General features: G+C 45.1%; 1 long non-coding RNA gene across 1 annotated transcript in view; it reads left to right on the top strand.

Annotated features, from left to right (window-relative positions):
• LOC309623036 overlaps positions 1-24808 on the top strand; it is a 44918-nt gene that overhangs the window by 16489 nt on the left and 3621 nt on the right. The window contains exon 2 of the long non-coding RNA XR_014241240.1: positions 22487-22534. This is a non-coding gene — a long non-coding RNA (uncharacterized lncRNA). The remainder of the gene's footprint in view (positions 1-22486; positions 22535-24808) is intronic.

Raw genomic sequence — 24808 nt, 5'->3', positions numbered from 1 at the left:
TTCTTCTCCTGGCCCATGGAACGCTGGATGGCTTCTTAGCCTGTCCCATCCTGGCCACACTGTTCCTGCACCTACTGACCCGTCTGCCTAACAGGTGATCCTCCTTCCTGTGGTCATATCCTGGCCCAGGCGGCAAGGACAGCCTCCCTGAGACGCCCTCTGTCATCTCCCCAGTGAAAGGTGCTCTCTGCGTCTCTTCTCTGGCCATCCACAAAACCATTTATGTTCATTGCCAGCTTCTTTCTCAACACACATACACACAAATAGATCCCCATGGCTGAGCATCCACTCCGTAGATGCTGGGGAAACAAAAGGAAAATGACCTTTGCGAGCTCCCAGGTAAGTGTGGCAGAGCTCATGGGCAGGGCTGAGAACAGGTTCCCCTACAGAGAAAACATTCAGCTGCCTCTAACTTGGAAGAGGAATTTCCCAGACTGAGGAAACAACCAGGAAACTCAGGAAACTGAGCCTGAAGGGGTGTGGCCCACCTGGAGCCAGTGGGAGCGACTTCCTGGGAAAGGGGGAAGGTGCTGGAAGCAGTGGAGCCAGATGTGAGCAGTCCCAAAAGCCAAGCTCAAGACTTGACTCTAGCATAAGTAATTAAAGACCAGTGGAGCTTTTAAAGCAAAGAAATTAGGTAATGAGTTACTAGAGTTACTAGAATGTAAAACCCATGAGGCGCAGGGATTCTGGTCTGATTTATTTTCAGAAGGCTGGTAACTAAATAAATATTTATGTAATGTGTGAATGAGTGAATGAATGTGTTGCGCGAAGGTCATTCTGGCAGCAGTGAGAGGACTGACAGGAGTGGGAAGAGCCTGGGAAGGGAAGTCAGGAGGTGTGGGGAATACCAGGTCCCAGGTGAGGGTATGCATGGACAGGGGGAATGAGCAGGGGGACGGTGGGGCCACCTCTAAGGTGACTTAACTGCCTTTAGTCTGAGGGTTTGGCCTTCATCTTTGCAGCAACTCTGCATGGTGTCTGGCCCAGAGTAGCTGCTCAAGAACTATTTGTTGAACTTTCAACAAAAGAACGTCCTAGGTCTACTCAAAGACAGAACCACGTGCTCTTGTCTCCAGCAGTATGGTGGCTGGTCTGGAATTTCCTCCTCCAGAAACTGGTCGTTCTTACAACATTTCTTCCCAGTTTACTTAGAGCTTTTGCAGACATTGCTTCATTTGATCCTTATCACAGCCCTGAGAAGTGGGAACCATTAGCTCCATTTCACAGATACAGAGACAGAGGCCAAGAGAGGTTGTATGACTTCACCAGGGTAAAACGTGGGAGAGATGGAATTCAGACCCAGGTCTGCCAGTGTCCACATCCAGGCTTCTTTCATCATTTAGCTGGAAAGATGTGAGTAGCGAATGTGAAAAGGCACACGACGGCCTGTGGATTCAGTGCTGAGCAGGTATTAATGGTCACAGCTCATGTTCATTGAACACTTCCTGTATGCCCGGTACTGCTCCAAGCAGGTTGTAACAGGGAAGAACAAAATCTGACTCCATGTTGGATCTGTTTCTTTTACTTTGACCTTTGCTTTCTGTTACTGTTGTTCTGTCTATAGCTATAGGCATACATAATGGCCTGCCTTGGGGAACCCTGCCCCTCTGCCTGAATGTTAAACTAAAGTGCCTTTGTTCAGCTCACAGGGAAATACCCTGACCCTGCCCACCTGTGAATGGCTGCAGAAAAGAAGAACTTAACACATCCCCTCCCCCGAGGCTGGCCAAAACCAGGAGATATTTTGCAAGACTTATGGCCTTTTTACTTTACTTCCTCACCTCCTCCCCCCTCTGCTCTATAAAAGAAATTAGCATCCAGACCCCGATAAGATGGTACTCTAGGACGCTAGTCTGCCATCTTCTTGGAGACCTGGCTTTCTGAATAAAGTCGCTATTCCTTGTCTCAACACTTCATCTTCCAACTTATTGGCCTGTCATGCGGCCAGCAGAGTGAGCTTGGACTCAGTAACAAGGTGACACGAGTCACCTCATTTATTCCTCAAACACCCTCTGAGTTTGGTCTGTCACTCTCCCCATATTACAGATGTGGCAAAGTATAAGGGGTGGGGAAGGGCTGACACTGCCAGGGAAGGCCTTGGGTGGAGGTAAGCCTGTGGGTGGGGGAGGAGGAAGGCATTCCTGGAGGGAGGCCTGGCTTGAGTAAAGGTGTGGAGGATTGGGCAGAAAAGTGGGGGGCTTCCGTCAGAAGAGGGGGAGAGGCTAAGGGGCCATGTTAACCAAGGCCCTGGCCTGTCGGCTCTCTGGAAGGAACCAGACCTGGCTGATTGAAGTCTGGCCACAGTAGGTCCTAGGGCGGGGACTGGGGTGATGGGCGTGCACTGGGCAGTGGTGAGGAGGAGGCAGGAGAGGGAGAGATGGCTGCTGGTCAGCATACTGCAGGCCTAGTCCAGGTGAGAGATGGTGAAGACCTGAAACAGCAGACATCAGGAGGGAGGGAAGAGCCTTTCCCAAGGAAGGATGGATGGGATAGGTCAGCAACCACCTCTGAGTGTCACATTCAGTTTTAGGTGGCACATTTTTATCAATAGATGCCTGTAGACCAGAGATTACATACTGGTGTTCGTAGGTTTTTGTTTTGCCTGCACAGTATTGACTCATATAGTGTTTTGTTTTAATTAATTACCAACTTAAAAAATCAGGACATTTCAAATACAAATCCAGATTTCCTGTTTCTACTGGAAAGTGAGAGAACTGGCAATACTGGGGCCCCACTTCTGCATGGTAACAACTGGCTTGTTTCCAATAACCAAGGTACCAATTGTTGTTTCCAGTAACTGAGGTACATACTCTCTTTGCTGCAGTCGCTGCCACTCTCTATTGTACTCCACGCACCTCACACGCTGATGTCACTGGCTTGGCCCCCCCGTAGACACTGAGTTTGCAACACCTGATTTGGATAAACTGGAGCATGTCTGGAGGAGGGGACAGATGACTTGAAACATGTTATACAAGACCAGCCAGAACAATGGGGGATATTTACCCTCTGGAGGTGTGATCGTAGCCTTCATGTTTAAAGGGCTAAGATGCAGGCGGAGGAGGCAGGTCTGTTCTGTGAAACCCCAGAAAAAACTTAGGACCAGTGAAAATGTGTGTGTGGGAAGCAATTTTCAGCTCAACCTAAGGCCACTTTTCAACATCATAACTTGTTTCAAGATGTAACAGGTAATGTCAGGAAGTGGCCAACTCCCTGGCGTGGAGGTGGGGGCAATGTTCAGGCTGAGCCTGGACGACAGTTTCGCCTCAGCCATTCAGAGGGAATCCAAGTGTTGCCTGTGTAGCTGAACTGCATGCCCTTCACGGTTTCTTCAGCCCTTCAGGGCTGGATTCTGTGCCCGTAGACTGGATGCCCGGGTGAGGGAGAGGGAATAGCTAAACTGGCTCCTGTGTGGCTGTCCTGGAAGCCTGAATGTGGCTGCTGCTGCTGGGAGAAGCGGGGAGTTTAGGCTGCAGCTGAGTGGCAGGAGGGGCAGGATAGTATGTTTTCCGTGGTGCAGCATGAAAAGCTTTGGGTCAGACCAGTTGGGTCTGTAAGAGGAGAGGCATGTTGGATGACCTCCAGGGACCCTGCCTGCTTAGGCCACCCGATGCCCTGATAGGAGTCTGGATGGCTAGGCCCTCTGTCCAAGAGGGGCAGGGTAGGAGTCAGAGTAGTGGGTGTTGGGGGCTCCTGAAGGCAGCTGCTGTAAACGTACTTCCTAAATGGGAAAGGGAGCTGTGATATTGTGATTTAAAATGATAAATATATATTTGGTCTTCTTGTTTCCGGCACAGAGCTCCTAAAACGCTTGGAATTTCCTAAGCGATAAGAGAGATTTAAAGTGTCTTTTGTTATGCTAATGAGGTGACTTTTGGACGCACCTAAGGATGAGGACTGTTTGCCTGGAGAATCAACCATGTGATTAGAGGGTTGGAACTTTCAATCCCACCCCCTGACCTCTGGAGAGGGGAGAGGGGCTGGAGGTTTGGTCAGTTGCACTGGTCAATGATTTAATCCATCATTCCCTCGTAGTGAAGCCTCCATAAACATCCAAAAGGATGGGGTTTGGAGAGCTCCTGGGTTGGTCAACACCTGGAGATTGGGAAGAGTGGCGTGCTCGGAGAGGGTGTGGAAGCTCCGAGCTCTTTCCCCATACTTTGCCCTGTGCATCTCTTCCATCTGGCTGTTCCTGAGTTATATCCTTTTCTTTCTTTCTTTCTTTTTAATTTTTATTTTATTTTTTATTTTTTAATTTATTTTTGGCTGTGTTGGGTCTTCGTTGCTGCACGCAGGCTTTCTCTCTTTGCAGCGAGCGGGTGGGGGGGGCTACTCTTTGTTGCGGTGCACGGTCTTCTCATTGCGGTGGCTTCTCTTGTTGCAGAGCACGGGCTCTAGGTGCACAGGCTTCAGTAGTTGTGGCTCGTGGGCTCTAGAGCGCAGGCTCAGCAGTTGTGGCGCACAGGCTGAGTGGCTCCGAGGCATGTGGGATCTTCCCGGACCAGGGCTCGAACCTGTGTCCCCTGCATTGGCAGGCAGATTCTTAACCACTGCGCCACCAGGGAAGTCCGTTATATCCTTTTCTAATAAACTGGTGATCTAGTAAATGTTTTTCTGAGTTCTGTGACCCACTCTAGCAAATTAATTGAATCCAAGGAGAGGTTCTTGGGAATCTCTTGATATAGCCAGTTGGTCAGAAGTGAAACCAAACGCCCCCCAAACCAAGTTCCCCTGCTGAGTTTATGATTAACTTCTCTATCCAAAACTTTATTCCCATTCTTGTCTCACCCTTGTTTCCCTCATGATTGAGGAGGATCAAAGAAATGGGGGGATCAAAACCAAGCAGGACCCTGCAGGGCCCTCCTGGATACAAAAGCCCCTCTTTGTCTCCTGTTTCTTATTTATGGAAAAAGGCTTTAGTCTCCTAGACCTTCCCTGAGTTCCAAAGAGGAGACTCAAACAGTTACTAATTAGGGAAGTGAGGGAATGCAGAAACAAAGGAAAAGCTGTCAAACAAGGGAAGTAAAGATAGCTAAAACAATAGTTCAGCCATAAAGCAGAGTCCTAGCTCCTCCTCAAGGGATTCACATAACAATCTGACACATATCTTTGAGCTCTTCTGCAGAAACTAAGACCCACCCCCACCACCCAGGTGGAGGATGGTGACTGCATGCTGACCACAAGCACTACACCCCAGACTGGTTAGAACCAGAAGGTTGATTAAGAGTACAGAAACTTCACCCTATTACCTTACCATGAACCAGTCAGAAGAAAGTCCATGAGCTGCCACCCTCACCCCAAATACTGCCTTTAAAAACCCTTCCCTGGGGCATTCCCTAGCTGTCCAGTGGTTGGGACTGTCACTGCCATGGGCCTGGGTGCAATCTCTGGTCAGGGAACTAAGATCCCACAAGCTGTGGCGGGAAAAAAAAAAAAGAAAAGAAAAGAGATTTATTTGAGCCAAACTGAGGACTATAGCCCAGAAGCCAGCCTCCCAGATTAATCTGAGAAACTGCTCCAGAGAAGCATGGTTTTCAGCACAGCTTTATGTCTTGTCAGAACAAAGAACCACAAACAAGTCAGCGATACATTTCTTGAAGGTTTCAAAAAAACCAGACCAGCACGTACACAGCAAGTCAGTATGGCCTTAGCACCTGGGAGGGGAGTCTTATCATTGAAGGAGTACCAGCATTGGCGTCCCAGGAAGGGAGGCATTTAATCTTTATTTTTAACATGAACATTCTTTACTTCTGGTCAATGTGCCCTGTTCTTTAATAATTAAAGCAGATGTACAATATATGTTTGATAGGCCACAAACAGGTTATTCTAGTTAGCATAAAATTCAAGTTAACTCATGTATAAGCCAGAATGACTTCCCCATACCTCAATATGTAAACATTTCTCTTATCAATTGCTTGGCGATGTGGGAGAAAAACCCACACGTTGGAACTGGGGTGCAGAATTGGAGGAGCATATACTTCCCTGAGTTCATCTTTTTGTTGCAGGAAGGGGGACCCCTTCCAGGGCCCTAGAGTGGGCTCTTCTTGTCTAGCACTTGGAAATGAATTGTCTGAGGAGACACATGTGCTGGCAAAACAAGAGACTTTATTGGAAGGGGGACCAGAGTAGAGAGCAGCAGGGTAAGAGAACCCAGGAGAATTGCTCTGCCACGTTGCTCGCAGTCTCAGGTTTTATGGTAATGGGGTTAGTTTCCGGGTTCTCTCTGGCCAGTCATTCTGACTCAGGGTCCTTTCTGGTGGAACGTGCATCACTCAGCCAAGATGGATTCCAGCGAGAAGGATTCTGGGAGATTGGTAGGACACATGTACTGGCATCTCCTCTCTCCTTTTGACCTTTCCCAAATTCTTCCAGTTGGTGGTAGCTTGTTAGTTCTGTGTTCCTTACCAGGACCTCCTGTTGTAAGATAACTCATGCAGGTGGTTACTATCGGCCTGGCCAGGGCGGGCAGTTTCGGTTAGTGGTTCCCCTGACTCCCTGCTAAGAGACTTCGTACTCAGGATACTTCTTGGGAATTGGGGCGGAGGTCTCTTTCTTCTGTGACTACTTCCTGCTGAGAGTGGACATAATCCTGCCTAGTAGAGTAGAAATCTCTCTCCAGCTGATCTAAATCGAGGTATTCTGTGCCCAAAACTGGCATTCACCCTTGTAATAACAGCAATTTAGCCTGAAACTTGTTGGACCCTGTTGGACATGAACCTTGTAAGCAGTTGAAATAGACAGGGGCCAAACAGGAGGCCTAACAGGATGGTCATTGCTGGGCCCAGAAAAGGAAGGCAAAATTTGGGGTGAGGGCTGCAGGGTATGTGACTTTCTTCTGATTGGTTGGTGGTGAGGTAACAGAGCGGTGCTCCAGGAACCTTGAATTCAGCCTTAAGTTACCATCCTCCACCTGGGTGGGGGCCCCAGCTCTGTGGAAGAGCTCAAAGATATTCTTATGCATACTCCTTGAGGAGGAACCAGGATCCTGCCACAAGGGTGCACCACCATTTGATTGTTCCTCCCCTGCTTCTGCATCCCCTCCCTTCCATGATTAGCAACTGTTTGAATCTGCCCTTTGGAACTCAGGGAAGGTCAAGGAGGCTGAATGAAGCCTATATCCTACAAACAAGAAACAGGGGACACAGAAAGGATTTGTACTCTGGAGCCCCACAGAGTCCCACTCAGTTTCAATTCAGGGAACTAGGTGACAACTGCTCTGGCCACTTTCTGCTAAAATGGGGCATAGTCCTGCCTCAATTTGGAGAATAGAGTCCTGGATCTGAGTCTTGGATCTGAGTCTTGTATGATCAAAATCTCAATCCCTTGGCCTGCCATTTTGGTGTAACAGACCCTATTAAAAGTAGTTGGGGGCTTCCCTGGTGGCGCAGTGGTTAAGAATCTGCCTGCCAATGCAGGGGACACGGGTTCGAGCCCTGGTCTGGGAAGATCCCACATGCCGCGGAGCAACTGGGCCCGTGCGCCACAACTACTGAGCCTGCGCGTCTGGAGCCTGTGCTCTGCAACAAGAGAGGCTGCGATAATAGGCCCGCGCACCGCGATGAAGAGTGGCCCCCGCTTGCCACAACTGGAGAAAGCCCTCGCACAGAAATGAGGACCCAACACAGCCATAAAATAAATAAAAATAAATAAATTAAAAAAAAAAAAAAAAGTAGTTGGAGGAGTGACAACTAGAATTTTATAGACAAAATAAATCTCATTCCCTGAGGAATTCAGAAGAATAAGTCTGAAACCCAGTCTGGACCTCACACCCTGAGGAGACTTGTAGCCAGGTAGCCAGTTGTTTGCTTTTATCTAAGTAGGTTTAACTTCCAATGTGGTATTAATATATACATAACAGGAGCTATTGGCCACTCCACGTCTCCTTTTTCTACTATCTGATCTAAAGCAATTTCATTTTCTGAAAATTTAACAGTTACAAGAGGATATCTTGAAACCATAAGGTTGCAGCTATCAGCTGCCAGCAGACATTGTTTTGAGAATGGCTGGTGGCATCCCAAGTCTGACACAGCTCAGAAAACTCAAGTTCTTAGCAATACAAGGACTTGTCTGAAATCATGTCCATAATGCCACCTAGTATTACCTTGGATGTCTGAACCACAGCTACTGCATTTTGACTTTCAATTGCATTTCTCTCCTTAATGACCAAAGCAGATGTCACCATTAATGATTTTAGTGATTTTCTAGATATGAGAAGATGCAAGAATTTGGACTCATAAATTCTTTTCCTGAAAGTATCTAACTATCTGAAGGCCTGTTCTGCCAGTTTTTCCAGAGCACAGAGTGCCTCATTCCTGATCTCCACCCTGAACTCCTTTCAGGGTGTGTTGAAGGTCAGTGGCTGCAGTGGCCATTGACCTAATCCTTGCAGAGGCAGATGGCAAGTGCCAATTTTCAGTTGGCAGGGCCCCTTCAGGGTCATAAATTTGACCATGGTTTAGGGGGCATTTCATGACCATTTCATCTCATGGTGCTAGGAATGTTCATTCCTAGGTCTGGCAAAGATTTTGCTGATAGGCCACTCAATGTGCTATTACTGGACTAGGCCTTATTAACAGTAGCCAAAAGTCTCTGGACCACCTGTCTTACTAGTCTCTTATGGTCCAGGAAAATATTCCCTCTTGTTGCTTCTTTCCATATCTAGAGTTACACTGTTACAATCATTGATCTCATATGGAACTAGATATCATCATTTTATCAGAGGCTCAGTCACACATTTGGTAATGCAAGAAACAGCAATTTTGTAAAACAGGCAATATAAATATAGTACTGTTATCAGTGTTAGTAAGGTCATAAGCAAGAATATAAGTCAAGAACTTCCATTAGGTACAGCCCAGTATATCCCAGGTCGTCTGACTTAGTCTGTTCTGTACCAATCCTTATCTTTAAGGGAAGTTTTATATTGGTATTGTCCATGAGGCACCCAGCCCTATTTCCTAGTGTTACCAGGCTGGTTATCCCTAGTATGGTTTAATTGTCCCCAACCTAAGGGAGCCTTTAAATTTAAATGACCATAGCCTGATATTAACTTCCTGGTTGCAGATCATGGACCATTTGATCTTCAGCCAAAGACAGATTACTGAGTTAAGTTTCAAAAACAAACTTAGAGTGTCCTATTAATAATTCAATTAAACTTTGCAACAATATAACATAATAGCAAGGAATTATCTGAGAAGTGAGTCTTAGTGAATATAGACCTCAATAAACAGAATTAGAATTTGATATCCATTGAAATATCTTTTTCTCTCTAAAATTACCCTCATTTTTGTCAAATATAGCCAAATCAAGATTAATTTGTTTCTAAAGTAAAACTGGTCCATCAACCACATAGGCTCTTCCACACTGACTCTGGTGTAATTTCTCAGGAGTCTCAGACTGAATTCCCCAAAAGACCTCTCTGGGCCAGGAAATCCATGCTGAAAGTGCATCATCACATTTTGCCTTGGTGAATTTCTCGCTTTCAGAGGTCCCCAAAATATCAAGATTCCTACACCTGTTAGGAGGTGGCCTTCCTAATTTATCTGATAAAGCTGCTGGGAACCTGAAAGTTTCCAGTTTCTGGAGGGAGCAGATAGAGAGCAAAGATAAATATTTCAATTCTGCTTACAAAGATATAATTTACCAAATTACTGTAAGTCATAATTAGTTTGAAGGGAAGGGTTTTCCTTACAGCTGGAAAACACAGATTTAAACCAGTAATTTTTCAGATAGAAACCATAAAAATTATATCAGTATTCACCAGTTCACTCAGTCCTATGTAACTAATCCTTTCGTTAACAGTTTTATGAAGCCATCAGGTTTTTCCTTAGGATTCTTTAATATCTTACGCAGGGCTTCCCTGGTGGCACAGTGGTTGGGAATCTGCCTGCCAATGCAGGGTACACAGGTTCGAGCCCTGGTCCAGGAGGATCCCACATGCCGCGGAGCAACTAAGCCCATGCGCCACAACTACTGAGCCTGCGCTCTAGAGCCCGTGAGACACAACTACTGAGCCCACGTGCCACAACTACCGAAGCCCATGTGCCACAACTACTGAAGCCCATGTGCCTAGAGCCCGTGCTCCGCAACAAGAGAAGCCACCGCAATGAGAAGCCCACGCACCGCAAGGAAGAGTAGCCCCCGCTCGCAGCAACTAGGGAAAGCCCGCGTGCAGCAGCAGAGACCTAAATAAAAAAAAAAAAAAAAAAAAAAAAAATCTTACCGAGCTCCCCAGTACAACCTGAGATTTATCAAAGTACAATAACTGTCTATAAATGACAGAAAGACTTAAAAAGTCATGGTTATTAAACATCTGATCACAATGTAATTGACAAAAGAAACTTACTGCTGTGACATGCAACATTTTAAAATAGCTAGAATTTTGACTGATAACATTTTACTAGTACATACTAGATTTTTAAGAATTCCATGTAGGGCTTCCCTGGTGGCGCAGTGGTTGAGAGTCTGCCTGCCAATGCAGGGGACACGGGTTCGAGCCCTGATCCGGGAAGATTCCACATGCCGCGGAGCAGCTGGGCCCGTGAGCCACAACTGCTGAGCCTGCGTTTCTGGAGCCTGTGCTCCGCAACAAGAGAGGCCGCGACAGTGAAAGGCCCGCGCACCGCGATGAAGAGTGGCCCCCGCTCGCCGCAACTAGAGAAAGCCCTCGCACAGAAACGAAGACCCAACACGGCCAAAAATAAAAATTAATTAATTAACTAAAAAAAAATCTCAACCGTTAAGGTGTTTAAAAAGCAAAGAGGGAATTCCCTGGCGGTCCAGTGGTTAAGACTCGGCGCCTTCATTGCCGTGGGCCCAGGTTCGATCCCTGGTCAGGGAACTAAGATCCCAGAAGCCGCAGGGCATAGCCCCCCCCCCCCAAAAAAAGCAAAGAAATTGTCTGGAAGATACTCATGTACTTACTTGCTTTGGAAGAAAGTTTTCTCACTATTGAGCGAAATGTCTGACCTTTAATGAAGACTGGCCCAATGCAAGGTTTGCAGGGGACCAACTGACTTGGCTTTGTGGGTGGGAAATCTGTAATGCAGGATTGTCTATAGGAAGCGAATGACCACAAGGGGGCAGTAAAAGCCAGTGGATGAGTGAGGAGCTCTTGCTGGGAGGGGGGAATGAACAGCCCCCATTCAGCACCTGGAGTCTCCCTGAAAGTTTCCCTTTACTTATAACACAGGGACCCAAGAGCACCTAACTTTTATCCTGGCACGTCTATAGTGAGACGTCTCCTTGTCTGTATTGATTGGGGGAAGTAGAAGAGGGGAGGAACAGGAATTATCAGGAAAGATTATCCCCACCCAGAGTCCACACCATGTCTTTCCCCTTCCCAGGAGGAGGCAGAGGCCTGGGGTTGGGGTTGGGGCGGCCAGGCTCTTGTTCTTAGCTCCGAACTCCTTCTCAAGGGCTATCAGGCTGTGCCAGAAGGAGTGGAATGAAAATGTTTGGTGTTTTTCTAGAGGAACTGAGGCAGGAGATAGATGGCCCCAGGCTGAGCAGCTGGAGTTTGTCCCCTGTGGACAGATACTCCAAGATGAAGATAATAGCAGGAGCGGAAGAGGAGCTGAGCCCTGCCCAGAAAAAAGATAGAGAGACCACATATTTCTCATTCTCGAGGTTAAGGAGACCTTCTCACTACACACATGCAGAAAGGCTCCTCAGGGGGCCAAAAGGGAGGGGGCGCCACCCCATAGTAGGTGATGTCAACCTACCCATAGCCCTCTTCGCTAGAATCCATCTTGGCTAAGGGATGTGCACGCACACAAGGGAGGACCCTGAGATAAACCAAATATGGACTCAGAGCCAGGCAAAGCAAGGTGATTGGCCAGAGGAAACCCAGAAGAAATGCCCCCGTATAAATAGTGATTCAAACTACCACGAGGGTGCGACTGTTTCTCTGAGCCTGCACGTGTGTCTATCCACACGTACCATTTTTCCTCCTAATAAACACTTTACTTGTTTCACTACTTTCCATCTCTTTGTGGGAATTCATTTCTACAAAGCCGACGGGCCAGGGCCTTGTCTCTGGCCACTGGCCCTGGTGGTCTGGCCAGGGAACCAAAATCCTGCTTCAAGCCACTGCAGGTCGAGGCTACCCAAGATCAGAACTGCTTTGGTCTTTCAGGAGGTTGAAAAAGGAAAGTGGCCCCACTTCTGGCGCATGGTTTCCTGGTCCTGCTCAGACCCTGCATTCTGATAGAGCAGCCCTTTGGGTAGGTTTTGGCTCCAACAGAATGGTGAAATTGGCATAGTGGGTGAAACCACCCTCCTCTGAAGTTCTCGTTGGCCAGTGACGTTATCTCCTGCAGGAGGGCAGCAGAAACCACTCACAGAGCTGGACCCTTGCTCTGAGAGATACGAGGCATTGTTCCAAGGATCTTCCTTCCTTCCTGCTTCCCTCCCTCCATCCTCCTCTCCCATCTTTCCCTTCTCCCATGGAAAATTTCACACAGAATAAGAGTAGAGCAAAGAGAACAATGCACGCTTGTACCTCCCAGTCAGCTACAGTGAGCATCTCAGGACCGCTCTTGTTCCATCTTTATCCCTCCCCTCCTCTCCCACCACTGGGTTATTTTAAAGCAAATTGTAGCTGTTATAACATTTATCCATACATTTTAGGCTTCATCTCTAAAGGATAAGAATTTTTTTAATCCAGTCACAATACCATTATCACACCTTGGCATCTTTTAATACCCAATCCTTATTTATGTTTTCCTCATTTTCTCAAGAGTATATTTTTATAGTTGATGGGCTCAAATCAGGATCCACCTAAAATGCACACTTTACATTTGGTGGATATGTCTCTTAGGTCTCTCTCTCTCTTTTTTAAAAAACATTTTAGTATTTTAATGTTTGATGAGAACAATGTTTCCAAAGATGTGTTCTTCTTTTTTAAAAAATAAATTTAGCTGGACAACTCAGCCAGCTGGCACATTTAGCACTCCAACTACCATGCAAGATACTTGGTTCAGGTCAGAGTGCAAATTTTCTTGATCATCTTTATGTAAGTATTTCCTGTCCATCTGGAGAGAAGGTGAGTAAAGATGTATTTTGTTTACAATTAATCTGTGTTTTAATATTCACTCTTCAAGTATTTGAATTCAATTGATTTTGAATTCCTAATAAAAATATATTAGGATAAAATATAAAAATATATAAATAAAATTTATATATAGATATATAAAATAAAATATATAATAAAATAAAAGTATATAAAAATAATAAAATGAGCCCTTATGTGCCCAACATCCAGTCTTAAGAAATGGAACTCTAAGAATATCTTTGAAGCCTCTCCCTCCTCTCCATCCTCACCCTCCACGATAAACCTGCCCTGAATTTTTATTGTTCCTTGCTTTCCTTTATATCTTACCACATATGTATGTATGTGTGCTGTTGAAGAATACATTGTTTAGTTTTGCTTGTTTTTGAACTTTATAAAAAGGTATTATATTTTCTGTATTCTTCTGTGATTTGCCTTTTTCACTCAACCTTATGTTTGCAGGATTCATTCATGTTGATGTATGCAGTACATTTGCACTGCTTATGGCATTTCATTGTGTATCACAGTTTACTAATCGATTGCTTCATTGGACATTTGGCTTGTTTCCAGTTTTTGCTTTTGTTTTCTAAATTACAAGCAAGTTTACCTTGAGTCTTCTTACTCCCATGACCTGGTGCACACGTATAAGAGTTTATACTTGGCTAAATGATGCCAAAACACAGTTGATGAATTTACACTCCTACAAGCAGTGCATGAGACTTAGCAACACAGCATATCATTGGCTTTTAATTTGTGTCAACCTGATGAAGATAAACTAGTATCTAATTTTTCTGATTACTATGAAGTTAGGGATTTTTTCAGGTTTTTTGGCCTTTATATTTCCTTCTCCGGGAAGCAGATTATTTGTCTATTGTTGACATAGAGGGATTTTTTTTTCTTTAAATATATATTATGGATTCTAATCCTGCATCAGTTATATGCGTAGCACAATTCTTATACTGGTTTGTAGCTTATATTTTCATTTTCATTATGGTGTGTGTGTGTTTACACTGAAAAATGCTTATTATGGAGAATTTTGGACATAGGAAAACATAGACGAATACAGCCTAGTGTACCCATCATCCAGACTTACCAAACTTTAACCCTTGGCTGATCCTGCCTCTTCCACACACATCCTTCGCTTCCTGTGTTATTTTGAAACAAATCACAGACATCATATATTTTCATATGTATATTTGTATATTTGAAAGGATGCACCCCCTGTCTGGATGCCTTCCCCACTTGCTTTGTACTCTAACTTGCCTTGTGCTTGCCCATTCCAGGCTGCTGCCCTTGTACAGTTCCCCTGCTTACGCTGTTCAGGCTCTGATACATCTCCTGTGCAGATGCCTCCATGCTGCTTGAACTCTGATGCCCACTCTGTGCCACCGTTGTTCTCCCTTCACCCTCCAATGTGATAAACTACCTGACTTGTCCTCACCTAACTTTTTAGTACTGAATGTTTCAGGAAGGGAAGGGGAGGCAAAGTAAGGAAGTGGAAAGAAGGAGAAAAGGAATAAAACGAAGAGGAGTCTAATCCCAGAGAATGCCATCCCTCACAAAGGCATCTTTTGATGAATTAGATATTTCTAATTTTAATATAGCCAAATTTATCAAACTTTTCATTTGCAGTTTTTACTTTTTGTATCTTGTTTAGTGAATTATTTCCTACCCTAAGATCTTAAAGATATTTCTCCATATTGGCTTTTAAAGTTTTGCCTTTCACTTTAAATCTTTAAGCTATCTGTAATTTATTTTTTATATAGTATGTGAGATACAGATCCACTTTCATTTATTCCATATGAAAACCAGTTGTTCCAATACTTTTTATTGAATTTTCTTTCTTCATTGAACTGCAGTGCCCTTTCTGTCATATATCATATTTCCATTTATGAGTCTGTTTCTGGGTTTTCTCTTTGGTTCCATCAGTCTGTTTGTCTATCCCTGTGCCAATACTACACTGTAATACCATGGCTTATAATAAGTCTTGATATCTGGTAAGCAAACTCCCCACTCTGTACTTTCTCAGGAGTGCCTTGAATATTTTTTGCCTTTGTTTTACCATGTAAATTTTAGAATTAGCTTATCAAGTTCTGTGAAAAGCCCTTTTGGAAATTTGCCTGGAATTGCACTGAATTTATAGATGAGTTTGGGGAGAACCTAATTCATTATCCTGCTGAGTTGTTAACACGGTATTATTTGAGTCATTAACATAGTTTATCTCTCCATTGATTTAGGTTTTTGTGATGTTTACAATGAAGTTATGTAATTTTTGCTTGTTAGATTTATTTCTTTTTTTAAAAATTTATTTTATTTATTTATTTTTGGCTGAGTTGGGTCTTCGTTGCTGCGCGCGGGCTTTCTCTAGTTGCGGTGAGTGGGGGCTACTCTTTGTTGCGGTGCACAGGCTTCTCATTGCGGTGGCTTCTCTTGTTGCAGAGCATGGGCTCTAGGTGCGCAGGCTCAGTAGTTGTGGCTCACGGGCTCTAGAGCGCAGGCTCCGTAGTTGTGGCGAACGGGCTTAGTTGCTCCAGGGAAGCCCAGTTTTTTTTAAAAAAGAAAAGTTCCGTAACAAACTTTTGTCCAATGGTTTCATCCACTGATGGATTTACCTTAATGAACTACTTCATGAAGAGTTGCAAAATGATATTGTCATTCTGTCATTATTTGTAAAGATCACCTCTCCCTCATCAATTGGCATTATTTGATTACTGTGTAAGACTGCTCATACAAGACACACAGAATAAATGCTTAAATATTTTCCTTTACTTGCCAATTTGTTAAAGATTCAGTGCCTTCTCTGGTTATCTCCAGTGGTAACCAATGATCAACCTCTCCCTCTCTCTCTCTCCTCCCCACTCCTCCCCACCCCCTGCATTGGAGTATGAGTTCACATGTTATGTATACAGATCTTTGACTTACAATGGAGTTATGTTCTGATAAACCCATCACAAGTTGAAAATATCTTAAGTTGAAAATGCAGTTAAAACACCTAACCTACTGAACATAATAGCTTAGCCTACCTTAAATGTGCTCAGAACACGTACATTAGCCTACAATCAGCTAACACAAAGCCTATTTTATAATGAAGTGTTGAATAGCTCATGTAACTTATTGAACACTGTACTGAATGTGAAAAACAGAAGATCAAAATTCAAAATCTGAAGTACAGTTTCTACTGAATGTGTATCACTTTCACACCATCATGAAGTTGAAAAATCGTAAGTTGGACCATCCTAAGTGTCAGGGATTATGATATGTTTTATGCTGTGCGTTTTTTTTTTTGGATGCTTAAATTGTGCTGTGTTTTCTAGTGGGATTTCCTGTGTCTTTTTGGGTTTTTGTTGTTGTTGTTTTGTTTTTGTGTGGTTTTTTTTTTGGCTGCATTGGGTCTTAGCTGCGGCACGTGGGATCTTTGTAGCGGCATGCAGGATCTTTTATTGCAGTGTGTGGGCTCCAGAGCATGTGGGCTCTGTAGTTGCAGCACGTGGGCTGTCTAGTTGTGGCTCATGTGCTCAGTAGTTGCGGTGCGTGGGCTTAGTTGCTCCGCAGCATGTGGGATCTTCCCGGACCAGGGATCAAACCCATGTCCCCTGCATTGGCAGGTGGATTCTTAACCACTGCGCCACCAGGGAAGTCCCAACACAAATATGTTTAAAAGAATAAAAGACAAGCATGAGAATATCTGTAGGGAACAAAAAACTATTAAGATGTCCTGAGAGCCTCATAACAACACTGTGAGATGGGTATCATCCCAGTTTTAGATATGAGAAACTCCGGCTCACAGGGGTTAAGTAACTTGCCCAAGGTTGTGCTCTAGTCAGTGGGTGGAGCCAGATTCAAACCCAGGTCTTTCTGACTTCCAAACCCTATTTTCTTTCTGCTGTACCACAGGTAAATAATTATTTTACTTAAAGAGTGGCTAATAATCCTATCAGAAAACACTAAGGGAGGATTTCATCTTCCTCATTGTTTTTTTTTTTTTTTTTTTTTTTTTTTTAACAGCAGGTGTGTTTACCATTATCAATTTACTTTTTTTTTTTTTTTAAAGGAATTCCTTTATTTTTATTATTTATTTATTTATTTATTTATTTTTGGCTGTGTTGGGTCTTCGTTTCTGCGCAAGGACTTTCTCTAGTTGTGGCGAGCGGGGGCCACTCTTCATCGCGGTGCGCGGGCCTCTCACTATCGCGGCCTCTCCCATTGCGGAGCACAGGCTCCAGACGCGCAGGCTCAGTAGCTGTGGCTCACGGGCCTAGTTGCTCCGTGGCATGTGGGATCTTCCCAGACCAGGGCTCGAACCCGTGTCCCCTGCATTGGCAGGCAGACTCTCAACCACTGCGCCACCAGGGAAGCCCTTCCTCATTGTTTTTTACCATGCTTAAGCTAATATACATCTTGTGATAATCATAACGTTTATGAAAAATTTTACCCAAGTCAAGGTCAAAGTGAGCAGCTTATCAATTATGGGAGGGTCTGGGCTTTATGCACAGGGGATTTGAGTTCACCACAGCAGAGATTTCAAAAGCATCCCAACATAGCAACCTACATGCCCATCGACAACTGGTGAACGGATAAAGAAGATGTGGTAGCATATATATACAATGCAATATTACTCAGCCATATAAAAGAGTAAAATCTTGCCATTCGCAGCAACATGGATGGGCCTGGAGTGTATTATACTAAGTGAAATAAGTCAGACAGAGAAAGACAAATACTGTATCTTTTTGCTTATTTGTGGAATCTAAAAAACAAAACAAATACAACAAAATAGAAACAGACTCACAGATACAGAGAACAAACTAGTGGTTACCAGAGGGGAAGGGGGGAGGGGCAAAATAGGTGAAGGGGATTAAGAGGTACAAACTGCCAATTATAAAACAGATAAGTTACAGGGCTGTGATGTACAGCACAAGGAATATAGTCAATATTTTATAAACCTTGTATGGTGTATAATCTACAAAAATATCAAATTGCTATGTTGTACACATGAAATTAATATAATATTGTAAGTCAGCTATACTTCAATTTTAAAAGAAAGCATCCCGGTACTTCCCTGGTGGTCCAGTGGTTAAGAATCCACTTTTTGTTCAAATCTTGCCATCAACTTCCCTTTGCACCAGAAAGCCACCCCCATATCCACCCCCATATAGACTACCTAGAAGGAGACAGACCCTGGAATCTGTATGGTTGGAGGACAGCCCCCATTCTCTGTGCCACACTTGCAGAGACCAGAAAATACCCATTTCTTTTTTTGTTGTTGTGGGTGGTTTGCTTTTGTTTTGCTTTTTAATCTAGACCACTACAAATGTTGTAGGGAACACAATCTAGCTAATAGCAATTAGTTTTAAAAGTCAGTGAGTTCAAGGTCTGAGGCCAAGTCCCTCATGTGTAGTTGTGGAAATGGCCTGCATCTCTCTGCAAGGCATACCTGTGAGGCCCTCCAAATCCTCAGCAAGCTCCAGTGGCCTTTTAGGTTAGAATTGTTGACATGATGAGGTAATGTGACACTCTCTGAAATGAGATAAAGGTGGCCTCATTCATTGTTTTGAAGCCTTCCAGTGGTAATAAAAGCTACTATTTATTGGGTACTCCTTATGTATCAAATATCAATACCATATACTATACCAGATACTGACATTATCTTGTTTATTCTCAGCAGCGATGTAAGGTAGGCAGGTATTAAAAGTTCTACCTTAGAGATGTGCAAACCAAGGCTCAGAGAGGTTCAGTGACTTGCCAGTGGTCGCAGTGAATTAATGGTGGAGGTGGGACTCACACCTCATGTGGCTGAGGCCAAAGTTCCAGTCCTGTGACCCTGGCCCACCTAGCCCCAGCAATTTCTCCTCTTCTGGGTGGAGAAAAAGGGCCCTCTCCTGGGCCCTTTTGTTTCTGCCTCCCCCACTTCCCACCTTGGCTTCATTTCCATGAAATGCAAGATGAATTAATTATATGCTAATGAGTCTTCTGCAGCAGAAAGTGAGAGGGGGATGTGACAATGTGCTAGGACAGTCTCGTCTCCCTGATCTTGGAGAGGCAGCAGTGAGCAGTGGCGTGAAGCGAGATCTTAATTCCCTGCCCAGGAATTGAACCTGGGTAGCCTGGATGAAAACCAGGAATCCTAGCCACCAGACCCCCTGGCTCTTGCCCGCATTGAAAAATACATTTCTCACGGAGGCAAAAACTGTAAAAACAGGTACAAACTTTATTATTAGAGACATAGCACAACAAGTGGGAGAGCACATAGAGAAACAGTTTGTTTAGTGAAGATAGAAGCAAGGCAGAGAGACACACCTGCATTGAAAGGGTGTGGGCATCCTCACTAGTGAGGAGGAGTGCGGTAAAGAGGCGGTGAAGTCATTTACATAGGGCAGTTCTTCCGGGTCTTTGTTTACCTTTGGCCAATTATCTCGTTTCCTTTTCCACACCTGACCTGCCCTAGGGCCCTCCCCAACATGCGTGCGCCACTTTTTTCCAAGATGGATTCCAGCCCAGAGGCCTATGGGGCAGCATCACATATTCCGGGGTGGTGCCCCCTCTTTTTGACCCCCAAGGAGCCTTTCTGCGCATGTGCAGTGTCTCCCTTTCCCCAAAGATGGGAAATATGTGACCTCTTGATCCTTTCCTCGAACAAGGGTTTAGCCCCTCTCTGTTCCTGCCATAAAAGTGTCCCATGTCCAGTTACCTACCCTATTCCTGTTGTTTCTTATATCGAAGTGCAGATCCCGAAATATAGGAGTCTGGTCATAAATATGTACTCTGGAGCCCATTTGTCTCTTGCCTCAGGACATGTAAACGGGCCTGGTAATGAATGTCCGGCCTGGAGCCCATCTTCTTCTCACCCCAGAAAGTGTGAACAGGAGGCCAGTTGTAAATGTCTAGCTTGGGGCCCACCCATCTCCTGCCTCATGCCATGCTGAGGTGAGATTCTAGAACACTACACAGAAAGGGTAGTTCTGGTTGGGCAAAAATTTATGTCAATTAGGCCTTGTGGTTTTGCCAGCTGTCAGGGTGAAAAGAAAATATTCCCTGGGACAGGGACACGGTTCCCGAACCTCCTTCTCCAATTTCCCGAGAGTAGAACTGACCCTCCTCCTGTGTTGTAGCCCCCAGGACTGTCTGAGGTCTAAAGCCCCTGCAGTGAGGACATAGGGTGGGTCATAACTGTGAGGGAGGAAAAGTCACCTCAGGAGGCAGGTCAGCCCGCAAAGCACTTTGGACTTCCCATCTCCTTACATTCAGAATTTTAACAGCATGTTCCACCGACTGCAAGCCTGGTAGGAATTGAGCATCTCTGAGTCTCTCTAGGCTTCCTCCTGTCCTGGCAGAGGGGCTTCCCAGGAAATACCTGCTGTTGGGCCTGTGAACTGGGCTCTGCTCCAGCGATCTCCCAGATGGGAGGGAACCGTCATTTCAGGAGAACCTTCTCTATGAGGCTCTGGGCTAATTAGGAAAAGGGAAACGGGCTGCCCAGAACAGGTGCTGCTCTTCAGGGGACTGTGATGGTTGTTCTTAAAAAGGAAATTGGTACAAATGAGCTTAAATTAAGCAGAATTAAGGCTGGCAGGGAGCATGGCAGCTGCTGGCAGACAGGTAAACAGGGTGGAAAGGGCCAGTGAACAAAGATGGAGCCTAGGTGTGGGGAAGGGGTGGTGCCAGTCTTCAGGGCAGGACAGAAGAGCAGGACATCAGCCTTTAGGGCAGAGGAGGCCTGAACAACAGTGGCTGAAGCTGGGGGCTGGAACCTGCACCAGAGAACTTCAATTCCATAAAAAACTGAGTGCCTACAAGGCAGCAGGCACTGTCCTAGGCACTGAGGCTATAGCAGTGATACCCCAGCTCTGAGCCTGGGGTATCCAATGTTCTAGAGGGATGGGGGAGGGGGGGAGAGACAATAAATATGATTTCAGTTAATGGTAATAGCTGTGAGAGCAGTAAAACAGGGTGATGTGTATATGTGTGCACACGTGTGAACTCTGGAATGGGTAGTCAGGGAGACCCCTATGAAGTGGGGGACACTGGGGATGGTCATCAAGGACAAACTTCTTCCTCCCTTCCTAGGTGAGGGAATACTCAGTGCTGCACTTTCAGACAACAAAATACCTTTCTAGTAAATAAAACAATACTTCTTTCTAATCCAGTATCACAGCCTGGGGAGTCCACAACTAAACCTTATTTGTGGGTGAGGGGGCATGGCTCATACAGATGCAATAGCAGAGGCAGTTCTCAATTCTGTCAGCCTGAAGGGCAGGGGAGGATTCTGTCACTTATTGAGCAACTACTACATTGCTCATTTGTAACTTATCTTTAATTTTTTTTCCTTTGGAAATATTTTAGATTTACAGGAAAATTATAAAGATATTACAGAAAGTTCCTGTATACCCCTCACCCACCTTCCCCAAAGGTTAACATCTTACATAACCATGGTGCGTTTATCAAAACTAAGAAGTTGACAGTAGTACAATACTCATAACTAAATGCTGTAGACTGAATGTTTGTGCCCCTCTCCCCCCGAATTCATATATTGAAATCCTAACCCCCAATGTGATGGTATTAGGAGATGAGGGCTTTTGGGAGGTGAATAGGTCATGAGGGTGGAACCCTGAATAATGGGATTAGTGACCTTATAAAAGAGGCCCCAGAGAGCTCCCTTGCCCCTTCTGACATGTGTGGACACAGCAAGAAGATAGACATCCATGAACCAGGAAGAGGGCCCTCACCAGACACCAAATCTGCTGGCACCTTGATCTTGATCTTCCCAGCTTCTAGAACTCTGAGAAATAAATGTTTGTTGGTTGAGCTTATGATGCTTTTGTTAAAGCAGCCCAAACAGACTAAGATACTAAATTCCTGAAAGAAATTTGGATTTCATGTTACTTATCTTTTAATATGTTATTTAATCATCCAACTACTCTGGCCAAACTGAAGTTCCGAGACATTGTGACTTGAATGAGATGATACAGCAGGTAAGTGGGGGAAATTCAGGTTGCAGTCCAGGTCTGTCTGACTCTGAAATGTGTGCTCTTTCTAGATGATGCTGTCTCTTTGAAGGAGGAGGTCAGTGTGTTAGTCTAGGTCCTTGGAGAAGTGGACGCCAAGACATGATTAACCACGTGATTAACCATGCAATTAGTTTACTGGGGGAAATGCCTGAAATAGGGAGGGAGCCAGAAGAGGTAGGGAGAGTTGTCAGATTTCCATGCGAGTCTGACCCTGAGTGAGAGAAAGATGTTTGGGTGCCAACAAAGGAGTCCTTTCTGAGTGGATGACTAGAGCAACCTGTGGGAGGTGGGCTCTCAATAAACCATGTGATGGATTTTAAGTGTGGCAGCTGGAGCCCTCAGCCAGTTAAGGATTCTGGTAGTAGGAGTTTGAGCAAAGTACAGTTTCATAGCTGCCACAGTCAGAAATGCAGAGAAATTTTGTGTTTCCTTTCAGGTCTGCTCATGGAGGAGATTGCTGATCAGAAGGGTGAGGTCCAAGGAGGTGAGCAAGTGAAGAATCCTTGCCCTACTGGATCCACCAGCTCCCTGGCAGAGCTGGTAGCTCAGGAATCCCAAAATGATGGTTAATTTTATGTGTCAACCTGATCTAGGCCACAGGGACCCTAGACATTCTGGTCAAACATTATTCTGGGTGTGTCTGTGAGAATGTTTTTAGATGAGATTAACAGTTGTATTGGTAGACTGAGTCAAGCAGATTGCCCTCCCTAATATGGGTGGGCCGCATCCAATCAGTTGAAGGCCTGAATCTAACAAAAATTCTCCCCCTAGTAAGAGAGAATTCCTCCTGCTTGGTTGCTTTTGAATTGGGAACCTGCTTTTTCCTGCCTGCAGACTAGAACTGAAACATTGGCTCTTCCTGGGTCTTGAGCCTGCCAGCCTTTGGACTGGAACTCCAACATTGGCTTTGCTGGTTCTCAGGCCTTCAAACTCAGAATGAAACAAAGAATTGACTCTCCTGAGTCTCCAACTTGCTGACTCACCCTTCAGATCTTGGGACTTGCCTGCTTCCATAATTACATGAGTCAATTCCACATATATATATCTCCTATTGATTCTGTTTCTCTGGATTAACCCAGACATTACACCTGGTTATTACACCTGATTTACTCACTCTCAAGGCTGACCACAGTATCTCATAGGGTTCCTTTTCCTCTTCTGCCATCAAACTCCACTACACACTTGAACTGTAGGCTGGATGGAGAAATGTACCCAGAAGAGCATGGGAAGGTCCAGAAGAACCAGTTCAGTCCAGAGCTAAGCCTCCAACTTACCTCTGGGTGTGTAGAAGAACTGCTCTCACACAGCCACGGCATGAGGTGATGGGACCTGTGACATGGCATCAGGGAGTCCCTCCAACTGGCAGCTGGCTCTCTAGTGAAAGTAACAAGCCCAACCAATACTGAAGAATAGACCCACCATCTCATCTCTGTATGGTTTGTGGGTTCTGGGGGATTCTGCCATCTCAAACGTGCCTGGCTGCTCTTCCTAAAGATTCCTTAACCTCTGGGAGGACTGGTCCTGGCCCTGCTCCAGACCCAGTAACAAGACTTCTTCCCAAAGTGGAGTAGGCCTGTCCTGTAGCTTGGGAGCCCTTGGATAACCTGTCAGTGTCCACAGGGCAGCCATTCCTGCTGGCCCCCAGTACTCCTTGCTTTGTATCTTGTCTGAAGCTTCTGGGCTGTCCTGCAGCTTCTTTCTAGAAGCCTCCTGTGCTTGGTCCTGAAATTCTGCAACCAAACATTCACCCACATGAGTAATCCAATTAGATAGTTCTTGACTTAGCCACCTTCCCTTCCACCCTCAACCCAGGGAGGACCTCTCTGATTCAGAAGTACCTGCACTGAGGGAGCCCAGCATCCCCAGGCACCTGCTAAGTAAAGGCCTCCTCACACTCGTCCCTCCACTGCCTTGCCTGCATCCCAGCATCCTCAGAAGCCCTTTCCTCAACCCAGGGTTTTCAGCAGTGGCATTATTGAACTTAAGGTTGGATAATTATTTGTTGTGGGGAGTTGTCCTATGACAACATTGCTAGCCTCTTACCAACTAGATTCCAGTTGTAACCTCAGTTGTGATGACAAAAGAGGTCTTCAGACACTGCCAAACACCCCCTGCACTAAAGTCTCTCTGCTTGAACTCTAGAGCCACAGTAAAACCTGGGCTGGGGCTGGGGGCTGGGCAGACACGTAGAGGAAACCAGTGGGAGGAAAGCGAGTGCCTTTGAGACCACCCCTACCCCAACCTCCATGAAACAGGGCTACTTAGACTTTTCAAAAGCTGCCTCCTCTTGGTTCCCACCACACAGTTTTGTTTCCCCCTTTTAAAAAAATAGACTATTTTGGGGACTTCCCTGGTGGTCCAGTGGTTAAGACTCCATGCTCCCAATGCAGGGGGACCGGGTTTGATCCCTGGTCAGGGAACTAGATCCCGCATGCCGCAACTAAGAGCCCGCATGCTGCAACTAAAAAAGATCCCACATGCTGCAAGGAAGATCCCACATGCTGCAACTAAAGATCCTGCATGCTGCAAGGAAGGTATTTCATGCAGCAGCGAAGATCCCATGTGCTGCAACTAAGACCCAGTGCAGCCAAATAAATAAATATTTTTTTAAGAATTGACTTTTTAAGAACATTTTTAGATTTACAGAAAAATTGCAAAGATATTAATCAGAGTGCCCATCTACCTGCACCTATCATCAACAACTTCAATTAGTAAGGTACATTTACTACAATTAATGAACCAATACTAACACAGTATT

This window comes from Balaenoptera borealis, assembly GCF_965194805.1.
Source record: "Balaenoptera borealis genome assembly, chromosome: 2".
In the NCBI taxonomy this organism is placed as follows: domain Eukaryota; kingdom Metazoa; phylum Chordata; class Mammalia; order Artiodactyla; family Balaenopteridae; genus Balaenoptera; species Balaenoptera borealis.
Note: the sequence above shows the minus strand (reverse complement) of the source record. Positions and strands in the feature narration are given on the sequence as shown.